Source organism: Cyprinus carpio, chromosome A22, assembly GCF_018340385.1.
Source record: "Cyprinus carpio isolate SPL01 chromosome A22, ASM1834038v1, whole genome shotgun sequence".
Classification (NCBI taxonomy): domain Eukaryota; kingdom Metazoa; phylum Chordata; class Actinopteri; order Cypriniformes; family Cyprinidae; genus Cyprinus; species Cyprinus carpio.
This window is the reverse complement of record NC_056593.1, coordinates 20,356,982-20,373,984: the sequence shown is the minus strand read 5'-3', so window position 1 is coordinate 20,373,984 and position 17,003 is coordinate 20,356,982. Positions and strand designations below refer to the sequence as shown.

At 41.1% G+C, this 17,003-nt stretch overlaps 1 pseudogene; it reads left to right on the top strand.

The window, feature by feature from the left end:
- The window catches only part of LOC109096673, a 48,784-nt pseudogene extending 33,339 nt beyond the window's left edge, over positions 1-15,445 (top strand).
- The last annotated feature ends 1,558 nt before the right edge of the window (positions 15,446-17,003 follow it).

Sequence of the window (17,003 nt, the reverse complement as noted above, 5' to 3'; positions counted from 1 at the left end):
AAAGTGTATCGTACCATACTTTAGATAAAAGAGTCTTCTCTTCTGTAGAAGAATCCTGGAATGCAGTATATATTAGGTGCTAGCTCATTCTGAAGGTGAACTTGTATGTTGTTTTATATCTATGACTTAGTGTTCTCTTTTTTTTTTCTTAGTGGGAGGAAGTCAGCGGTTATGATGATGCCATGAACCCCATCCGAACATACCAAGTGTGCAACATTCGTGAGCTTAACCAGAACAACTGGCTTCGCAGCGACTTTATCCCTCGAAAGGACGTTCTCCGTGTTTATGTGGAGATGAATTTCACCGTACGAGATTGCAACAGTATTCCTAACATTCCAGGATCATGTAAAGAGACCTTCAATCTATTCCACTACGAGTCCGACTCGGATTCTGCCACCGCCACCAGTCCCTTTTGGATGGAGAACCCTTATGTTAAGGTGGACACCATTGCTCCGGATGAGAGCTTCTCTATGTTGGAGTCTGGTCGGGTCAACACCAAGATTCGCAGCTTTGGTCCACTTTCCAAAGCTGGCTTCTATCTGGCTTTCCAGGACCTGGGCGCCTGCATGTCTTTAATCTCTGTCCGCGTTTTCTACAAGAAGTGTTCCACAACCATTGCCAATTTTGCCGTCTTCCCAGAGACAGCGACAGGCGCCGAGGCCACGTCACTAGTCATTGCCCCTGGCACTTGTGTACCTAATGCTCTGGAGGTGTCTGTCCCTCTTAAACTCTATTGCAATGGAGATGGAGAGTGGATGGTTCCTGTGGGTTCCTGCACTTGCATGGCTGGGTTCGAGCCTACAATTAAGGACACACAGTGTCAAGGTGAGTGCTGATACATGTGTTTTTTCTCACTGTGCAATTTGTTTTATCTCTCAGTATCACATTTAGCCAAACAGACAAATCATCCTGCGTTTTTTTATTATTATTATTATTGAGGTGTTTGACCTAACAGCAAATTCTACTATACTACAATAAAATAAGAGCAAAGCAATTAATAAGTAAAAAAAAAAAAAAAAAAAAAAGTCTGTATATCTATCAGGGTGGAACATTTTGCTGAGAGAAAGGGGTATATTTGATGAAAAACATATCAGGTTCAGGCTGAGGTGAATTAAGCCAGTGTGTAACATAGCCACAGTGAAAGTGAGCAGGGCAGACAGGGGGAGGTCGAGGGTCAAATGGAGAGCTGGGAGTGAGAGGAGATCTGAATCAATTTGAGGACCAAGGGCAAGGGCTGCAGTGAAACATTAATGAAGAGCATTAGATGGAGAAAGAAAAGTAACCCTGTTACAGTCAAGGCACCAGAAGTGAAAGTTCACAAAGAGACAGTTGGTTCCAGCGCATTAAAAAGACAAAGCCACTGAGCAGTGAACCTACTGAGTAAAGTACTAAACTGAACAGCCGATTATTTGTGTATAGAGAAAAGAGGATTATTTGTGGTGTTTGAGGTAATCGTAACTGTTGTGATGTTCATACAGAGAGTTGAAAATTTAAGCAAAACTTAAACTGTAGTGTGTAATTTGCCCTACACAGTTTGTGCTATGGACATGAATACTGTTTTAACCTGTATACTGCTAATTTTACAAATATATATACTACTAAGCAATTTACTCAACATTTTTAGCTGTTGGATGATAAAAAGGTGGGGAAAAGTCCCATAGGTTTACATTTAGGAGGGACTAGAATATCTTGAATATGACTTGGGGTAGTCACATTTTAACTTGAGATGGTAAGAAACCACCTAACAACCATAAAGTATGCAACAAAGAACAAGAAAGAATGCCTTAGGAAAAGCATTGCAACTCCTTGGCAATCCACCACAAAACCCTTGCAACCACACAGTACCCTAAAAAGTTAAGAATCCCATAGCAATGCCATGGCAACCATTTAAAACTCCTTAGCATAGTGAAGCAAGTTTTGCACCACTCGCATTATTTATTTATTTATTATTATTATCATTTTTTTTTTCTGCCAGAAATTGTATGTAGTTGTCAACGTAATGAAGGACTTTTATACTACTGTTAACTTGATATCAAACGTGTGTATACCCGTAGGGGAAAGTGGGCAGTCCTTGGAAATCTGCTGCCTGATGTAGATTTAAAAATGCATTTGTTTGCTTGTGGTGGCTCAAGGTGAAAGCCCTGGCTGCTGTGCCCTGATAAAATGTTCTCTAATCAAGCCAACCGGAAACTAAAGGAGGGATAAATCCCTCTGTCACCTCTCTCTTGCTCGCCTTCATCTGAAGGCCGTTGGTCTCATTAATACTCTGACAGAGCACAGTTAGGACATTCACATGAATATTAATCGACAAGACCCTTTTTTTTCCTTAGCGTTCCATATTTCCCCTATCCGTTCTTTCTCTTCGCTTCCAATTTCACAACAAATTCTAATCACTCCCTTAAGTCATTCTCCTCTCAATGAGAGAGGGAGAGAGTGAAGAAGGTTTGGGCAATAGAGTGCGAGCAATAGACTGTACTGGTGAGAGTGTGCAAGTAAGAGAACTCATGAAAAAAGGCCACATGATTTGCATTTCTTTTGCTTTCTTTCACCTCTTCTCTCCCTCTCGCGCTCTGTCAGGAGAGCTGCTAGAGGAAGGATGAGGATGAAAGGAAAGGGCTGACTTCTTACCTCCTTGGAAGCGATTAATCAGCGCTTTCAATCCTTCAGAAAACAGCCCGAGTTTTTTGAAGGGGAATTTCAAGCAGTCTTTCATGGGGGCTAGAACTAGATGGTCTCATTTGTCTTCCCAAGATTTTGGTTGATTTATGTACATTTGAAATGCGAGGCAAAACACTGAGGACTCATTAATCTCCAAAGTGATACGTTATGTGCGATAAACCCAAACTCACAACTACACTCTTTCATTTTTATCTCTACGTGAATTGTTTTCTATGTTCCTTCTTCACTACCTATCTCTGGCCTACACTGATTAATGGTTAAACAAATAAGCCCCCGGTTAACCGAGTTAACAGTATCCCTGAACTAATGAAGCCTTGTGTCAATATGGCACATTCTGAGAATGGGAACTTGGAAAGTGACCTCAGGAACATCACCGGTGTTCCACCCCAATTCTTTCACTTTTTTTTTTTTTTTTTCTTTTTCAATTCTTTTTTTTTTTTTTTTTTTTTTTTTTTTTTCAGAAAACACAGTGCCTGATCATTATTTGCTGCTTCTAACCCTTACTGATAAAATGGCTTGGAAGGCTGGGAACTGTCAGCATGCTTTAACATAAAAATGACTACTTGATCACATAGACATTCTGAGCAGAAAGATCATATATGCATTGTGTGCCAGGAGAGCACCTCTCCATTTATTGTAGATGTGATACAATGTGTACACAATCTACGTTAATGGTGTCAAAGCTCCACAAAGGCCAAAGACCTGTGAATGACACACTAATCTTTGTATTCATAAGATAACAGCTCACACTTTCCCTTGTAGTCTTTAATATGCTTTGTTTATCTTAGAGGGACAATTCCTGCAGTACAACATTGACATTCCCTGTGTATGAGTATTGATTGAAAGAGTTCATTTTGAAAAGTGCTGTTGTTTGGAACAAACAGGCATGTGTTTGTAATTCAAGTTGACGGTTAGCATATGCACATGGGGTGTATGCAAGGCCTGGGTATGTTGTTGGAACTCGTCTAGTCATGAGGGGGTTATTTCCCTTAAGGAAAACAACAGCAAATTAACAGTGGCAAACAAATACGTAAGCAAGAACCTGTGTGCCTTCTTATTTTACAATGTCAAAGATGGAAAGGATTAGACTGCATACTGTGGGCAAGGAAAACTAAAGTAAGAAACTAGATTAAGGCAAGCAGAGCTCACAAAATGCAAATAGCAAACGGGAAATTGCTATTGATTCTGTTGGTGAATGCAATGAAAAGTTGTCACATGCCTAGATGGAAGCATTCACCGAAAATGAGTTGCAAAGAAGAACACTTGATGTGAATTTGCGGTTACAGCTATGAGTTTCTGTCTCTGACAGTCAAAGTAAAAACTCTTTCTCTCTTTAGCTTGCAGTCCAGGCACCTTCAAGTCCAAGCAGGGTGAAGGGCTCTGCTCCCCATGTCCGCCCAACAGTCGGACAAGTTCTGGAGCTGCCAGCATCTGTCCCTGCAGGACCGGCTACTATCGGGCCGACAATGATTCACCTGACTCAGGATGCACCAGTGAGTAATGCTCTTGACTAAACCTGCCATTTCACCCACCATGAACTTTTCTAAACATAAGGAGTGTTGTGAATTTGCCATGTTATCAGCTCTCAAAAGCCGCATTAATCCAAACACCGTATGTACATTCATATGTTCATCCATATGTAAAGCAATTCCTCCGTCAAACATACAGAAGAATACTGGGATTGTTTCGAAACGTTTCCCTTTCTCCTGTTTTATATTAGCTCCTTTCTGGTTGTGTTCATTGTCAGCACTCTGAACAAATACATGCAAAAAAAAAAAAAAAATGTTTTCCCAAGTGAACCACAGCTATTTCGAGCCATTTTTGATGTTGAAATGAACAGCACAAGTGGGAAAAACAAGCTTTTGCTTAATTTGATTAACATGAAAGCACTTAATCCACATTGAGTGTATGTGAAGCCCCATTTGACCAATTTTATTTCAATTTCCTGCTTAAAACATTTTAAAGTAGCCTAATGTGATCTTGTGGTCTTAGCTGCTTACCAGGCTGGTTTCCCCGGCTTAGGCACTGCTTTGTTTGGTCGATTTGTTGGGTTTTAGGGAATTTGTCAATTTTAACCAGTTTTGTGACCTAAACTAGCTGAACACCTGCTTTGCTCAGGGACCTGTTGGGAAAGCAACTAACCAAGCATAAACCTTCTAAGACCAGAAAACCACCTTAGGCTGGCCTTTTTGACAGGTTTATTAACACTTACCTCAGGGAAACAACATGACAAAAATATTTGCTTTTTGCAGCCGTACCCTCAGCTCCACGCAGTGTCATCTCCAGTGTAAATGAGACGTCACTTGTACTTGAGTGGAGCGAGCCACGTGACCAAGGTGGAAGGGAGGACCTTCTCTACAATGTCATTTGCAAGAAATGCCTGCCTGAACGTGGAACCTGCACACGATGTGATGACAACGTGGATATCTCCCCCCGCCACCTTGGGCTTACTGAGAGACATGTGACGGTCAGAAACCTTCAGGCTCACACCCAGTACAGCTTTGAGATTCAGGCCGTCAATGGAGTCTCCAACAAGAGTCCCTATGCACCCCAGTTTGCCTCCGTTAACATTACCACCAACCAGGCTGGTGAGTTCAGTGATTTCTTTTTGATTTCAAGATGGTTATCAATCAGACATCTTCCATGGTCCAAAATCTACCTTGAACAGCCACCAACTGATTCGTTTTAATAACCAGCCCCGACCAGCTTGATCAGCTATCATATTCCAAAACACAGATTCCATCTTAAGATTTTTCTACAGGTTACAAATATGCTCTTCCATATGTGTCCATAAAGGTTTCTCTTCACTTGCTCTAGCTTGAAAAAATGAAGTGTAATGGCCTCTCTTAACATATTTCCAACCCACAACACTCTACCCAAAGAGCTCAGCCCACAGAATGCATCAATGCCAGAGAGCTGTGCTATGAGGCTCGGTAGCAAAGCTAATCGACTCTAGGCTAGAGTGTGCTGGGTTAGTGAGATGTGGAGATGTGTTAACCTTGTGAAAACTGTCTCTTATTGTGTGATTTCAAGTGTTGAATTGACACTGGACTTCTCAGGATAGCCATCAGTTGTATGCATACGCTCAACCCTCATCTTAGCACTCTATGCTAACACCCAGCTTCAAGAATGCCTCTGTTTGCTCTCAGGGATTGACTTCAGGCATTGTCAAATAACCCAGGCTGTTGTTGCATGTGAGTCAATCCCAGGGTGACATGCACACCCACAAAGCCACCCACCCCCATGGTTCCAAAACTTCAGGAGGGTCTGTGATCAGATTATCTCCCAGGACTGTGCTTGAATATTCATCTGCATTTTAAGACAAAAAAATAAATATGGGCCATCAGCTCAAGAGATGTCATGGTTACTTCCACTGCTTCCTCAAGATGAGGCCCCTTAATCCTTGGGTGAGAGTAAGCAAGCTAGCTGCCCAGGGAGCATTGTCTTTAGGGTGAGGCTTTTCTGAGCAAGGCCTGGGTTAGGAGGGATAGTGTTGGGTTTGGGGGAGAGTGAGCTTTTGGGGGAGGTGGACAAAGAGACAGACAGAACAATAAAGAGCTACTAGGGAAATAATCAAAGAACCAGACCTGGGGATTAAAAAGAGTGAGGGAAAGAAAGACAGAGACAGAGGCAAGAAAGTAGGGGATGTTGAGAGCTACTGCAGGTTCTCATTAGTAATTTTACAGTATTACAATAAAAATATTAAAATCTGCATAAATTACAGAAGCACAACTTAAACTAACATTATGTATAAATACTTTACAATTTAAATAATACATCTTTTTCCCATTACAGTCATTTGGGAAAGAAAGAGCTTAGGGAATGGACAGAGGGTGTGTGCAGCCATAAATATATTTGCATGTGTGTGTAGGTTGTGTGGACTGGATCTGCCAGATACTAAGCCTTCCGGTTTGTCTGCCATGGTGCTTTTCACAAGAGACTTTAGAATCCAATCTGTCTGTGTAGTTGAGAGGCTGGGGCCCCGAAAGGGCCCAAGACTAAAAGCTGTCTGAATGCTTACACATCAAAGCAGCTTTTTGGTAATCCTGAATGTGAACATGCTCTAAATGGGAAAAAATAGAATTTCAGCTTTCATTAAAATAGGATTTCTCTCATTTTCCCCACACAGCTCCCTCTGCAGTTCCTACCGTCCACCTGATGGGGGCCTCAGCCAACACCATGAGTCTTTCCTGGCTCCCCCCTGAAAAACCAAATGGCATCATCTTGGATTATGAGATTAAATACCATGAGAAGGTAAGAGCCAGTGTAAGTCAATGAAGCGAAGGGCATTCAATCACAATTCCACCACTGTCATCCTCTGCTCTATACATAATCATTCATCCTGACAACAGCATCAACCCTTCCTCTCTCTCGTATCCCAACACTCTTCCCTAACTCCTTCCTTGATTCATCCCCTTCTTTTGAACGCTGATACCGCAATCAGTTGGAGCTTGGCAGGGATGGAGGCAGGAGGATTTGCATAGAGGAAAAGAAAGGGCCAGGCATATCTGCTTTGTGTTTGATGTGTTGTACTGACAGATTAAACCAGAGCTGCCAGACGCTTGCTTTTGGGTACTGGCTGGTTTTATATGACTTGTTTTATCACTGTTCCCACAGGACCAGGGAGAAGCTATTGCCCACACCATGACAGCCCAGCGTAGCTCAGCACGCATTGAGGGTTTGAAGCCAGGTACGCCGTATGTTGTGCAGGTTCGAGCCCGAACGGTGGCAGGATATGGCCGCTACAGCAGCCCTACTGACTTTAGCACCAACCACCAGGGTATGTAAAACAACGTATATTCCTATATTATCACGTAAAAACAACTTTCTTTTAAAGAATATCAAGCACTTGAATACATCCCATGATATCTCTCTGTGCCTCTCACACAGCCGATGCAGACAAGACTCTACAGGAGCAGTTACCTCTCATTGTGGGTTCTCTGACAGCAGGGCTGGTCTTCATCATTGTTGTTGTGGTTATTGCTATTGTCTGTCTCAGGTAAATGGTTTGATTTTTAATGTACCTTAATAACATTCAGTAAATGTATTTATAAATGGATCACACCAAGAGTAGAAGAAAAAATTAGAAGTCAAAGTATACCTATGAAACAACACAATGTGCATATGCAATTTAGTTGCCAATAATGCTTACTTTAAACCTATATGACAATTAATGAATGCAGTTTGAGAAGCAGATTCATTCTGGGTTGTCAGTTATTTTGGTTCTTGTACTTAGTAAACTGTAGCCAGTGGTCTCAAATGTACATGTGCCCTACATTGGAATTCCACAGTGTCCCGATGATCGTTGGCACTGGCACTTTCCCTTCTGTGGCCACCTTACCATTTCCACAGTTGAGAGCAAAGCAGCTGTGTATTTAAAGCTTTATCATGCAAAATTCTAAATTTGCACTCTCTTTCGTTCTAATCAGCACAGTTTTTCTCAGTATCTTAACTTGTCTGTGACTGAAAAAAAAAAATGTAGGCCTTGGCATATTCCGGAACTGAATTTGAATTGGAAATGAGATACAAATCACCAGCGGGTATTATTGGCCTGGTTACTAGTTAGACAACAAAGGGATTGCATTAACATGTACTAGAAAGGGGTTGGGTTTGTTGAAATTGCATTGCATTTAATGGACTGAGTGGAAAAAAAAGTGTGAAGGAAGGAATTAAGAGACAGGAGTGAATTAAACAATGTGGCTGTAAAGATTCCTTAGCATGGAACGGGAGCAAGACAACCAAGTGCTGCTATGTGTAGTGACAAGGGTCTCTTTAGGGTGATTCTGATTTTCTCTTAATTTTCATATCATTCTCTTTCTGTAATCGACCTCAATTTATGTCCCTAAAGGGGCTGGCAGGGAAAAAAAAACAGGTCTTTTTCAAGATGCTTGTTTTCCTACATTTAGATAGAAAGTCATCAACCTTTTGTAACTGACTGTATTGTCTTTGGTTCACAGGAAACAACGCAATGGGCTCAGAATCAGAATACACAGAAAAACTGCAACAATACAGTAAGTCTCTAAAGAGTTTACTTGCATTCTGATGACTAACAATGCTATAAATATTGTGTATTATGGCAGTGTGATTCATACGGCTATTTGCACTATTGAATCCCCTATAGTCACACCGGGGATGAAGGTCTACATTGACCCATTCACCTACGAGGACCCGAATGAGGCCATCCGCGAGTTTGCCAAAGAGATTGACGTTTCCTGTGTGAAAATCGAGGAAGTCATTGGCGCAGGTAACCAACAACACAAGCTCCTGAGCAACAGGGGGAAGACAGCTAGGCACACCCAGGCCATACCTTTAGAGGACTTCACACCAAGCGGTACTTCAATCAACTCATACCGCTCCAAAATATAAACCCTTAGCACCTTACCAACGTCTCTAACAGCTTTACTTACAAAATGGAGCTTCTGAGGTTATCTTCAGAGCTAACTATAGAGCTACCATTCCTGCTAACTTACCAAGCTTGTCCTGAGCCTGATGACAATTAAATATCCTCTTGACCTTATGACCTGTTAACTTCCTTCCTGCCTTTAAGACCACTCCCCTTTGTTTTGTACATTTTCTAAATGTTAACATTAATGTTAGAGCCAAAAAAAAAAAGTAAGATTCTAGTTCAGTAAGACATGCAGCCATGTTGTAATGAATTGAGGAGCCCCATGTCAGACTCCAACAAACAAGGCTTTTAACATCTAACGCTGCTACCTGAACCTGTTTTTTCCTAGCTTTGTCTAAAGTGATGAACCCCTACCATGTCCCCTCCCTGACCCCTCTGTTTCTCTTGCACTTGCTTACACATTGCCCTAGACTGCAGACGCAAGCCATCCAATCCTCCCAAGCTTCTGTCCCCACCTACTTCCCACATTCCCTACCCTCACTCCCTCCAGACCCTAGCATTCTCTGAACCCACCCTTTACCCTTTCCACTTTTGCTTTACTTTTCCCATTTCCTTTTCAGTACCCTAACTCCCAACAAGCCTTTAAGAGCTTTTCCTGTTGAAGCATTCCTTCCTTCCCTCACCCTTCCCTTATCCCCCTGTATACACTCCAATAGCATCACCTTTAGCCATGGCTTCTCTTGCTGTCTCCCCCCGCTCCCCCCTGGGTCCTTTATGCTAACCAGTAACTGTCCCTCTCCCCTTTCTCTCCCACACTCCTCCACTCTTCCCTCTCCTCTCTCCACTACATCTTTTCTTCCTCTCTCTCTGTCTGTCCATTACCTATGTAGGAGAGTTTGGGAGAAGTGTGCCGTGGCCGTCTGAAAACTCCCCTGGACGGCGTGAGATCATTGTGGCCATCAAGACTCTGAAGGCAGGCTACACGGAACGCCAAAGAAGAGATTTCCTGAGTGAAGCCAGCATCATGGGCCAGTTTGATCATCCTAATATTATCCGCCTTGAAGGAGTGGTGACGAAGAGTCGGCCAGTCATGATTGTCACTGAGTTCATGGAGAACGGAGCACTTGATTCCTTTCTTCGGGTTAGAGATGCTTACTACCATCTAATTAATGTTTTTTATATATATATTATATATATATATATATATATATATATATATATATATATATATATATATATATATATATATATATATATATATATATATTTTATATACCTGAATGTCTTGTTGGACATCTATGGTATTGCAAGTAATATTTAAAAAGTGTGTATACCATACCATATGTGAATACCATAATTGTTGCAGTCTTGCAAGATTTAGTCCCACATTAGTTTTCTAATAAAAAAAGAGGGGGATGTTCTCACCTGTCCCCCTTGAAAAACATCCTAACTTTTCTAAATAGTGGTGACAAATAGTGAAGGCTGCTAGCTGTGACTTTGAGAGATATGAATCATCTGACTGATGAGTCACATCCTGGAAAGTTAAAAAACACGTAGACAGCGGACATTTCTGTTTATAAATGGGTCTGTGATTTTTCCCACTCTCTCCAACAGCTCAATGATGGACAGTTCACAGTCATCCAGCTTGTCGGTATGTTGAGAGGCATTGCATCTGGGATGAAATATCTCTCCGACATGAACTATGTGCACCGTGATTTGGCAGCCCGTAACATTCTGGTCAACAGCAAACCTGGTGTGTAAGGTGTCCGATTTTGGCCTTTCTCGTTTCTTGGAGGATGATCCCACTGACCCCACCTACACCAGCTCATTGGTCAGCATTCAAGTCTTTATCCATTAATATTTTTTTATAGAAATTAAAAGTGTCCAGCTCCCAATTGAAACATTGTATGATCTTGCATCTGTAGGGAGGAAAGATCCCTATTCGCTGGACAGCACCAGAGGCTATTGCTTATAGGAAGTTCACCTCAGCCAGTGACGTCTGGAGCTATGGCATTGTGATGTGGGAGGTGATGTCGTATGGCGAGCGCCCATACTGGGACATGAGCAACCAAGATGTAAGTTTCCTCTCTACTTTGCCTCTGTTCAGCTTAATGTGAGCATAAACTAACACCAACTATTATTTGTCCATCAACAGGTAATCAACGCTGTCGAGCAGGACTACCGACTGCCCCCACCTATGGATTGCCCTACTGCCTTGCATCAACTCATGCTAGACTGCTGGGTAAAAGAAAGAAACTTGAGACCCAAGTTCTCCCAGATCGTCAATACCTTAGACAAACTTATTCGCAATGCCGCCAGCCTTAAGGTGGTCACCAGCACACATTCTGGGTAAGGGCACACATGGACATATTAGCATGCTAGTTAACATGTTTCCATGGTTCTTATCTCCTTAACTAACCAAGTAGTATTAAAGACTTCTAAATTGCTTATCTCATTTCAAATTTGTAGAATTAGGTCAAAGTTACAGAGGCATTTATATTAATAGCCTATTGATTTCAGCTTATTTTCAGTTGACAAAAAATATTGGTAAGCTGAGAAACTCTAATGTTATGGAAATCAGGATGACCTTTAGTCAGTAAAACGTTTAATTGCACCATCACAGGGCTATCGATTGTTTTGCCTGAAATGCTAGCTCCGGTCTAGGCTTTTCAATTTGAGATATTTAATGGCATAAGCTTCCTTCCAGATGCCTGTCTCTATATATAACAGCATTTTACTTGTTGATCAGCATTTTTGCACAGAATCTGTTTTAGCAAGACACACAGTAATTGTTAGCCAGAAGCTGTAGGCGGGTTTGACCCACCTCGGGGTGCCTGCCTTTAGGCTGTAGGTCCTGGGGGAGGGCCTCTAACAACGAGGAAACTGTGGGAGACACTTTGTCTACGCTGCAATGATCAGAGGATAAGGGAAGAATAATTAGTTAATGTAATTCTGAGATGGGAATGGTTTTAATTAGCAAGTAACGAGATTTTAAAAGGGCCAATGGAGAGGTGGCCTGCCTGCTGAGCCTAATGAAAGACTGAAAGATGGGCTCCTGTTGTTGCAACATTTGATGCTCTGTGTACTATCTTCAGTGATCAATTCCTTAACTAAACTTAGGACAGTTTAATTAGTTAATAGTTGCTCTCAATGCTGAGTTCAGGGTAGTTTAGTTATGCACAGACATTTGTTCTTTTGGTTTCCTCATACAGTTACCCCGCCTTGCACTTAAAGTCAACATCCCTAAGATGTGAGATCCAGGCCAGCTCTAACAATGCCCCATTAAGAAAAGCTGCCTTCCAGGTTAATGACCACAAACCTTCAGCCCTAAAGGCAGGAGCTTATTAAAAACCACTCTTCTCATCCATCTACAGACCTTGTCCTCAATAGAGCCTCTGTTCCTTTATTATTAACTTTTTTTTTCTTATGCTTTTAATTGTTAATTAATCTAATGCCATCAAAAGACAGCTAGGTTCAGAACAGAGAGCTTGCAGACAGAAGTGCCTTTGCTCTCAAACTTTGCCTCCCTATCCCCACAGTCCAGACCTCACTGTTAGTTATGAAGACCCCCAGTCTGGTCATAGATCATGTCTGGTCTCTGTTGGTTTTGTCTGATCTAATTTAAACTGGCAGCTTTTATGCATGACATTAAATTTAGTTGCACGATAGTTCAAGAAGAATCTACGCAGGTAAATACAGGCAAACATGATTTAACTAAAAGAAATGTTGCTCCTGGACCGATAAAGGAGGTGTGTCGACCTACTTGTCCTACTTGGATAAATCATGTCATGCATAAAGCAAACAGTGATTTCAAAGAAATATTGAGAAATATAATACAAATTAATGTAGAATTAGAACTTGTCATGCCAGGCAACACAGCCTAAGTCCAAACATTTGCTGCTTCATACGGACCCACACCCACAGCATCATTGCAGTTCTCTCTGGTGGGCCCCTGCACGTCTCCAGCCAGTAAGCCACAGTGGCAGGTTCAGGCCCTACAGGACAGGAGAGGTGGTGGTGGTGGTTGTGGGGGGTTTGGGGGTGAGGTTTCGGTGGTGGAGGCCTGGCGTGACCTAACCCTCTCTCTCTCTCTTTTTATCTCCACTCCTCTCTTTCTCTGTAGGGCCTCCAGCCGCTCCTCGACCGCTGTGTGCCTGACTACACCACCTTCACCACTGTGGGCGACTGGCTGGACGCCATCAAGATGAGCCGCTACCGAGACAACTTCCTTAATGCTGGCTTTGCTTCTTTTGACTTGGTGGCCCAAATGACTGCAGAGTGAGTGTCTGGTTCATTTGTTGGATTGCTTGTCTTTGTTTTGGTGGTCTCACATTAGTTCAAATTGAATGCACTGTGCATTTATGCGACTTCTAAAAGGGGGTAATAATTTCATAATAGTACTTGTGGCACGGACTTGAGCCAGTTGTGTGAAGTTGAACTCTAATTTGGACCAAGTGAACAAACCAACCTTAAAAAGTACTTCAATAGGGAATTTAAAGAGACAGTAAGTCTTGAACAGGAAATTCAATATTTTAGTGATCAGAACGGGGTTTGTAATAGAGCTGATTTCCTCATCTCGCTTTAATTCATTGTAACATTTCATCCTCAGAAAATGTCATGAACAAAGAATCTCACAAAGGTCACTGTCCAGAAGAGAAATCCGTGATTTGTCGCTATGTTAAATGTCTAGACAGATGTGAAGAGAGCAGTTGGGATCAAATACACTAATAAAGACAAAATATATAAATTCATCACGCCCATTAAAATGTAATAAAGGATGGAGGCAGGGGTAATTTGTTTCAATTTGGCAACTTGACAGGTGGACCAGTCGGTGGTTTTCTCGTGCTCTTAATGACTAGTTATTCTCCTAATGGGTTCCATTTATTATCATCTTATCCAACATTGTTGGCTTGATGTTACCAACAGAGGAAAAAGGGAGAAAACACTTTTACACTGTATGGAATTTCTCTGCTAATGTCATGTGATTGTAGAGATGAGAAGGGCAGACAGACTGGGGGCAGCTTGCTCCCCGACAACGTCCTCTTTTGTTCTCTTGAAGGTTTATGCTTATCGGAAGGTGAAAAAAAGAGGAAACAACAAGAGTCTGCACTAGCTTTTATCTGCATGTGTTGCTGTGTAAACTAAAGCCTCATGAAGAGATTAGATTACCTCAGCCAATGAAACAACAGGAAGCAGTTTTATCATAAAGCCTGTGGTAACCTTTACACCACACTCATTCTACAGTCTGTTGTTCACTGAAATATTATTCCAAGTCATGTCTGTGGTTACACTAATAGCACTTTCTTTATGTGAAATTTGACATCTGGTAGCCTTCGGTACAAACCCTTGCAAATCATTGACCAGCGTTTGACCTATCTCCAGTTTGAGAACTGGCTTTGCACCACATACTTGTCTCAGTTCAGTAGCCAAAGGGTGGGGCTGTTCTATTTGCTCAAACCTAGCGACAATTTGCTAACGGATTTTGCTCACATGGCTACGTTCCCATGGGAGTTTATCACTTGAATAACATCAATTCTCGTCTCTCTTTTAGAAACCACTATGATATTTAGTTTAGCAGTGACACTAAGATTTTCTTCTTGTTGTTTTCTACAGAGACCTGCTACGGATAGGTGTAACATTAGCCGGCCACCAAAAGAAGATTCTCGGCAGCATTCAAGACATGAGACTGCAAATGAACCAAACGCTGCCCGTCCAGGTCTGAGATGGGGGAGGAACTGTTAACAGACGACCCCAGACGCCTGATCATCTCCACTAATCAGATGAAACTGGCTTGCAGTGCCTCGGACAACTTTTTCTTTTCCATTTTCCTGTAACGACTGCATTATTTTACACCCGACAGGATTAGATAAGATTATTTTGTACTTATTTTTAAGAACGGAGAGGAAAGCCTATATCCCATGCATGCCTCACAGCGATTGCAGGACGGGATTCGCCCAATCTCCAAAGCCTCCCATAATGCATATCTCCCTGAAACTGACTGTGAGGGATGGACTCTCCCGGATGGACATTGCTTATGGAAGAGATACTCCTCTAATAGTACACATAACTTGAATATAAAGACAAAAACTAGAAGTGAATATAAATTCACGAAGCGTGTGGACACAATTGTGCAGAAATCCCTCCAGTGCTAGCAGATGTTCTATTGTGCGTGTGATTGTGTGCTTATTCCCCATCTTCATATTGAAGGTGTTTTATTTAAGGGCACATGCCTCAAACAGACAGGAGGGAGAGGCACAGCCGAGGGCGAAAGATCACGGATGTCGCAGGACCAGATTTAAGGAAGTTGCATTCGTCCACCAGGTTTAAAATGATAAAAGGACTTCCTGGTGAATATATACCTGGTGAACTCAGGATGCTTTCATAGTTTCAAATAAAGGATTCTCAGCTGTGTTTTCTCAATTTCAATTGATGTTTTCTTTTATTCTCTTCTGTTGTTTTCCCTCACCCTGTTTCGTTTCTGTTGCACAATGAGTTGACATTTAGCTGGTCATCAGTCCATTATATCAGAATTCTTTAGAAGTTAGAAAAGAGAAGGACTGTGATAATCTGTACTACACTGCAAAAAAAAAAAAAAAAAAAAAAAAAAAAAAAAAAAAAATATATATATATATATATATATATTATATATATATAACTATTATATTTTTTTTTTTTTTTAAAAAGTGTTTGTCTTTTTTTTTCAGAAAAAAACCCCCCGAAGCATTCTTAAAACAAGACCAATTTGAGAAGTAAAATTGCGCGATATATTAAGATTTGTTTTAAGAGTTTGTTTTTTCTTTGTCAAATTCTTGTCAAGCATAAATCTAACAAAACACTGAGGTTTATGCTTTTTAACATAATATACTGTAAATCAAATTAATGCAATTTTGCTTAATACATTTTCATCTTGTTTTGAGAATGTTTTCTTTCTTTTTTTCAGGAAAATGACAAAATACTTATTTTAAAAATATATATATATATTATATATTAAAATACAAAAAATCACTGACCATCTCTACAATGAGTGAGTGTGTGTAGTGTCAGGATGATTATGTTGTAGTGTGTGTGTTTCTCTGTGTGTGTATGTGTATAAAACAAAGGAGAGTATAAGGATTATGCACACATTCTGTACATGAACGTTTCAGTTGTGTTCCACAGTAGAGCACTAATTCATGAAATGACTTGTGAGAAGGAGCTCCAGTTATATATTATTACTTATGAATCAATAATATGTGAAGAAATACCAATTTATTGTGTTTATTTTATGATTTTATTATTACTTATCCCAAGAGGCCAAAAGGAATGATTTATTTATTTAAAGATCTGATATAAATTTGAACGCTGACATTCAAAAAACAGATAAAAGATGTTAAAGAAAATTTTGGAACGCTGTCATGAGAAGGAAACAAAAATTCAGAGGAAGTGTATTGAAATTGGTTTAAGAGAAATGAATAGATGTGCTGAACATCTCATCAATGTCGGCAGATCCCCTAGTAAATCTCTTTAAATTAAAAGCTAAGCCTTTCTGTCACCACCACAAAGAGAACCTGTTAGTACCGATACTCAACAGCCATCCATTGTAAAACTCACTCACCAGGCGTTTTGTTGCAGTCATTTCTCGCAATCATATTTTCAGAATTCCTGAATTTCGGGGGGGGTTTTTCAAATGAGATCTTGAACCACGGTGGTAATTCACGTTAGTGCTATGCGTAGGCCGGATACATTGTACTTTTCCTGAAGCTGTCGGTTTGTCTTCCACATTATTTAGCCTTCAACTCGTTTTCTTGAGCGTAGGCTTGATGAAAGACCCCACCACAGACTCCATGTGTCGGTGCCCGCGTTTCCTCAGAGCCTGCCAGTCGGGGATTAACACTAAGGCTGATCTTACGGGCAAATGTTTACAGCCTGGCAGAGACAGATGACCAACCCATGATTATTTGCCTTGAGATTTTAAATGGTTCTTGCCAGAAGCCAATAA